The sequence below is a fragment of the Oncorhynchus keta genome, unplaced genomic scaffold (assembly GCF_023373465.1).
Source record: "Oncorhynchus keta strain PuntledgeMale-10-30-2019 unplaced genomic scaffold, Oket_V2 Un_contig_5035_pilon_pilon, whole genome shotgun sequence".
Taxonomy (NCBI): Eukaryota; Metazoa; Chordata; class Actinopteri; order Salmoniformes; family Salmonidae; genus Oncorhynchus; species Oncorhynchus keta.
The window spans coordinates 1-6,622 of NW_026288086.1; the positions used below are offsets into that span (position 1 = coordinate 1).

The 6,622-nt window shown below is 46.5% G+C and overlaps 1 long non-coding RNA gene across 5 annotated transcripts; it reads right to left on the reverse strand.

Moving 5' to 3' along the window:
* Positions 1-28: 28 nt before the first annotated feature.
* Positions 29-1,796, reverse strand: LOC127925083 (uncharacterized). Of its 5 annotated transcripts, none has more exons than XR_008119694.1 (3): positions 1,737-1,796; positions 684-740; positions 29-360 (listed from the first exon to the last, which is right to left on the reverse strand). It is a non-coding gene; the product is annotated as an uncharacterized LOC127925083 (long non-coding RNA). The 5 variants fall into 5 exon arrangements; XR_008119693.1 differs by lacking the exon at positions 1,737-1,796 and adding an exon at positions 1,083-1,142; XR_008119692.1 differs by lacking the exon at positions 1,737-1,796 and adding an exon at positions 969-1,028.
* Positions 1,797-6,622: the final 4,826 nt, after the last annotated feature.

Consider the following 6,622-nt stretch of genomic DNA (forward strand, 5'->3'; position numbering starts at 1 on the left):
TACTGTTCCACAGTACACCTGTATATTGTGTGTTAAATGGACAACCATGCTGTATTATACTGTTCCACAGTACACCTGTATATTGTGTGTTAAATGGACAACCATGCTGTATTATACTGTTCCACAGTACACCTGTATACTGTGTGCTAAATGGACAACCATGCTGTATTATACTGTTCCACAGTACACCTGTATATTGTGTGCTAAATGGACAACCATGCTGTATTATACTGTTCCACAGTACACCTGTATACTGTGTGTTAAATGGACAACCATGCTGTATTATACTGTTCCACAGTACACCTGTATATTGTGTGTTAAATGGACAACCATGCTGTATTATACTGTTCCACAGTACACCTGTATATTGTGTGCTAAATGGACAACCATGCTGTATTATACTGTTCCACAGTACACCTGTATATTGTGTGCTAAATGGACAACCATGCTGTATTATACTGTTCCACAGTACACCTGTATACTGTGTGTTAAATGGACAACCATGCTTAAACCTGTATACTGTGTGTTAAATGGACAACCATGCTGTATTATACTGTTCCACAGTACACCTGTATATTGTGTGCTAAATGGACAACCATGCTGTATTATACTGTTCCACAGTACACCTGTATACTGTGTGTTAAATGGACAACCATGCTGTATTATACTGTTCCACAGTACACCTGTATATTGTGTGTTAAATGGACAACCATGCTGTATTATACTGTTCCACAGTACACCTGTATACTGTGTGCTAAATGGACAACCATGCTGTATTATACTGTTCCACAGTACACCTGTATACTGTGTGTTAAATGGACAACCATGCTGTATTATACTGTTCCACAGTACACCTGTATACTGTGTGTTAAATGGACAACCATGCTGTATTATACTGTTCCACAGTACACCTGTATACTGTGTGCTAAATGGACAACCATGCTGTATTATACTGTTCCACAGTACACCTGTATACTGTGTGTTAAATGGACAACCATGCTGTATTATACTGTTCCACAGTACACCTGTATACTGTGTGCTAAATGGACAACCATGCTGTATTATACTGTTCCACAGTACACCTGTATACTGTGTGTTAAATGGACAACCATGCTGTATTATACTGTTCCACAGTACACCTGTATACTGTGTGCTAAATGGACAACCATGCTGTATTATACTGTTCCACAGTATTATACTGTTCCATTAGTACACCTGTATACTGTGTGCTAAATGGACAACCATGCTGTATTATACTGTTCCACAGTACACCTGTATACTGTGTGCTAAATGGACAACCATGCTGTATTATACTGTTCCACAGTACACCTGTATACTGTGTGCTAAATGGACAACCATGCTGTATTATACTGTTCCACAGTACACCTGTATATTGTGTGCTAAATGGACAACCATGCTGTATTATACTGTTCCACAGTACACCTGTATATTGTGTGCTAAATGGACAACCATGCTGTATTATACTGTTCCACAGTACACCTGTATACTGTGTGCTAAATGGACAACCATGCTGTATTATACTGTTCCACAGTACACCTGTATACTGTGTGCTAAATGGACAACCATGCTGTATTATACTGTTCCACAGTACACCTGTATAAATGACAACCATGCTGTAAATGGACAACCATGCTGTATTATACTGTTCCACAGTACACCTGTATACTGTGTGCTAAATGGACAACCATGCTGTATTATACTGTTCCACAGTACACCTGTATACTGTGTGTTAAATGGACAACCATGCTGTATTATACTGTTCCACAGTACACCTGTATACTGTGTGCTAAATGGACAACCATGCTGTATTATACTGTTCCACAGTACACCTGTATATTGTGTGCTAAATGGACAACCATGCTGTATTATACTGTTCCACAGTACACCTGTATACTGTGTGCTAAATGGACAACCATGCTGTATTATACTGTTCCACAGTACACCTGTATACTGTGTGCTAAATGGACAAGCATGCTGTATTAAACTGTTCCACGGTACACCTTTATACTGTGTGCTAAATGGACAAGCATGCTGTATTATACTGTTCCACAGTACACCTGTATATTGTGTGCTAAATGGACAAGCATGCTGTATTAAACTGTTCCACAGTACACCTGTATATTGTGTGTTAAATGGACAAGCATGCTGTATTAAACTGTTCCACAGTACACCTGTATACTGTGTGCTAAATAGACAAGCATGTTTCCACAGTACATGTGTGCTAAAGCAGTACATGTGTATTAAACTGAGCACACCTAAAAATGGGTGTGTAAACGCCCCACACACCCCACCAATAACCAATGGGAAAGTACCGTAGGTACTATTACACTCAACTGAACGACATGCTGATTAGTGTAGTGTTAGCTAGCTACATAGTTGTCTTTGCTGTCTTCGTATCCAAGATAATTGTGTAGTTTAGAGTGTGTAGTCTTAGAGTGATTATCTTAATTTACCGAGGTTAGCTAGCCAGCTATTTGTCGTCCTTAACGTAGGAGACACTGCTAGCTAGCTAACAGCTAACAGCTAAAACAGCTAGCCAACAACAACCGGTGGACAAGCATGCCGTATTCGCTCCACAGTACACCTGTACTGTGTGTATCATGTTTCATTTTCATTTCATTTCTTTACAGCACAACGGTTTGATTTGTGATCGTAGCTAGCTACATAGCTAGCTACATAGCCGTCCTTGTATCAAAGATAATTGTGTAGTCTAGAGCGATTTTCTAGGTTAGCTAGCCAGCTATTGTCGTTCTTTTAGCAACGTAACGTAATCAACACTGCTAGCTAGCCAGCTAGCCCCGAATAGTAGCACTGTAGAAACTATTACACTCAACGGAACGACTTGATTAGTGTAGTGTCAACAACGCAGCCACTGCCAGCTAGCCTACTTCAGCAGTACTGTATCATTTTAATCATTTTAGTCAATAAGATTCTTGCTACGTAAGCTTAACTTTCTGAACATTCGAGACGTGTAGTCCACTTGTCATTCCAATCTCCTTGCATTAGCGTAGCCTTTTCTGTAGCCTGTCAACTATGTGTCTGTCTATCCCTGTTCTCTCTCTCTGCACAGACCATACAAACGCTCCACACCGCGTGGCCGCGGCCACCTAATCTGGTGGTCCCAGCGCGCACGACCCACGTGGAGTTCCAGGTCTCCGGTAGCCTCTGGAACTGCCGATCTGCGGCCAACAAGGCAGAGTTCATCTCAGCCTATGCCTCCCTCCAGTCCCTCGACTTCTTGGCACTGACGGAAACATGGATCACCACAGATAACACTGCTACTTCTACTGCTCTCTCCTCGTCCGCCCACGTGTTCTCGCACACCCGAGAGCTTCTGGTCAGCGGGGTGGTGGCACGGGATCCTCATCTCTCCCAAGTGGTCATTCTCTCTTTCTCCCCTTACCCATCTGTCTATCGCCTCCTTTGTATTCCATGCTGTCACAGTTACCAGCCCTTTCAAGTTTAACATCCTTATCATTTATCGCCCTCCAGGTTCCCTCGGAGAGTTCATCAATGAGCTTGATGCCTTGATAAGCTCCTTTCCTGAGGACGGCTCACCTCTCACAGTTCTGGGCGACTTTAACCTCCCCACGTCTACCTTTGACTCATTCCTCTCTGCCTCCTTCTTTCCACTCCTCTCCTCTTTTGACCTCACCCTCTCACCTTCCCCCCTACTCACAAGGCAGGCAATACGCTCGACCTCATCTTTACTAGATGCTGTTCTTCCACTAACCCCATTGCAACTCCCCTCCAAGTCTCCGACCACTACCTTGTATCCTTTTCCCTCTCGCTCTCATCCAACACTTCCCACACTGCCCCTACTCGGATGGTATCGCGCCGTCCCAACCTTCGCTCTCTCCCCCGCTACTCTCTCCTCTTCCATCCTATCATCTCTTCCCTCTGCTCAAACCTTCTCCAACCTATCTCCTGATTCTGCCTCCTCAACCCTCCTCTCCTCCCTTTCTGCATCCTTTGACTCTCTATGTCCCCTATCCTCCAGGCCGGCTCGGTCCTCCCCTCCCGCTCCGTGGCTCGACGACTCATTGCGAGCTCACAGAATAGGGCTCCGGGTAGCCGAGAGGAAATGGAGGAAAACTCGCCTCCCTGCGGACCTGGCATCCTTTCACTCCCTCCTCTCTACATTTTCCTCCTCTGTCTCTGCTGCTAAAGCCACTTTCTACCACTCTGAATTCCAAGCATCTGCCTCTAACCCTAGGAAGCTATTTGCCACCTTCTCCTCCCTCCTGAATCCCCCCCCCTCCTCCCTCTCTGCAGATGACTTTGTCAACCATTTTGAAAAGAAGGTCGACGACATCCGATCCTCGTTTGCTAAGTCAAACGACACCGCTGGTTCTGCTCACACTGCCCTACCCTGTGCTCTGACCTCTTTCTCCCCCTCTCTCCAGATGAAATCTCGCGTCTTGTGAAGCCCGGCCGCCCAACAACCTGCCCGCTTGACCCTATCCCTCCTCTTCTCCAGACCATTTCCGGAGACCTTCTCCCTTACCTCACTCGCTCATCAACTCATCCCTGACCGCTGGCTACGTCCCTTCCGTCCTCAAGAGAGCGAGAGTTGCACCCCTTCTGAAAAAACCTACACTCGATCCCTCCGATGTCAACAACTACAGACCAGTATCCCTTCTTTCTTTTCTCTCCAAAACTCTTGAACGTGCCGTCCTTGGCCAGCTCTACCGCTATCTCTCCCAGAATGACCTTCTTGATCCAAATCAGTCAGGTTTCAAGACTAGTCATTCAACTGAGACTGCTCTTCTCTGCATCACGGAGGCGCTCCGCACTGCTAAAGCTAACTCTCTCTCCTCTGCTCTCATCCTTCTAGACCTATCGGCTGCCTTCGATACTGTGAACCATCAGATCCTCCTCTCCACCTCTCCGAGTTGGGCATCTCCGGCGCGGCCCACGCTTGGATTGCGTCCTACCTGAGAGGTCGCTCCTACCAGGTGGCGTGGCGAGAATCTGTCTCCTCACCACGCGCTCTCACCACTGGTGTCCCCAGGGCTCTGTTCTAGGCCCTCTCCTATTCTCGCTATACACCAAGTCACTTGGCTCTGTCATAACCTCACATGGTCTCTCCTATCATTGCTATGCAGACGACACACAATTAATCTTCTCCTTTCCCCCTTCTTATGACCAGGTGGCGAATCGCATCTCTGCATGTCTGGCAGACATATCAGTGTGGATGACGGATCACCACCTCAAGCTGAACTCGGCAAGACGGAGCTGCTCTTCCTCCCGGGAAGGACTACACTCCCACCACCAATAACCAATGGGAAAGCACGCCTCAACGCTCTATACACCCCACCAATAACCAATGGGAAAGCACCTCAGGCCTCAACGCTCTATACACCCACCAATAACCAATGGGAAAGCACCTCAGGCCTCAACGCTCTATACACCCCACCCAATAACCAATGGGAAAGCACCTCAGGCCTCAATGGGAAAGTACCTCAGGCTTCAACGCTATACACCCCACCAATAACCAATGGGAAAGCACCTCAGGCCTCAACGCTCTATACACCCCACCAATAACCAATGGGAAAGTACCTCAGGCTTCAACGCTTTATACACCCCACCAATAACCAATGGGAAAGTACCTCAGGCTTCAACGCTTTATACACCCCACCAATAACCAATGGGAAAGTACCTCAGGCTTCAACGCTTATACACCCCCGCAATAACCAATGGGAAAGCAGTCAGGCTTCAACGCTATCAATGGGAAAGCACCCAGGCTTCATGACTTTATAACCCACCACCAATGGGAAAGTACCTCAGGCTTCAACGCTTTATACACCCCACCAATAACCAATGGAAAGCACCTCTCAGGCTTCAACGCTTTATACACCCCACCAATAACCAATGGGAAAGCACCTCAGGCTTCAACGCTTTATACACCCACAATAACCAATGGGAAAGCACCCCACCACGCTTTATAACCAATAACCAATGGGAAAGCACCTCAGGCTTCAACGCTTTATACCCACCAATAACCAATGGGAAAGCACCTCAGGCCTCAACGCTCTATACACCCACCACCAATAACTTCAATGGGAAAGCACCTCAGGCTTCAACGCTTATACACCCCACCAATAACCAATGGGAAAGCACCTCAGGCTTCAACGCTTTATACACCCCACCAATAACCAATGGGAAAGCACCTCAGGCTTCAACGCTTTATACACCCCACCAATAACCAATGGGAAAGTACCTCAGGCCTCAACGCTTTATACACCCCACCAATAACCAATGGGAAAGCACCTCAGGCTTCAACGCTTTATACACCCCACCAATAACCAATGGGAAAGCACCTCAGGCCTCAACGCTTTATACACCCCACCAATAACCAATGGGAAAGCACCTCAGGCTTCAACGCTTTATACACCCCACTCAACGCTCCTCACCCACCAATAACCAATGGGAAAGCACCTCAGGCCTCAACGCTCTATACACCCCACCAATAACCAATGGGAAAGCACCTCAGGCTTCAACGCTTTATACACCCACCAATAACCAATGGGAAAGCACCTCAGGCCTCAACGCTTATACACCCCACCAATAACCAATGGGAAAGCACCTCAGGCTTCAA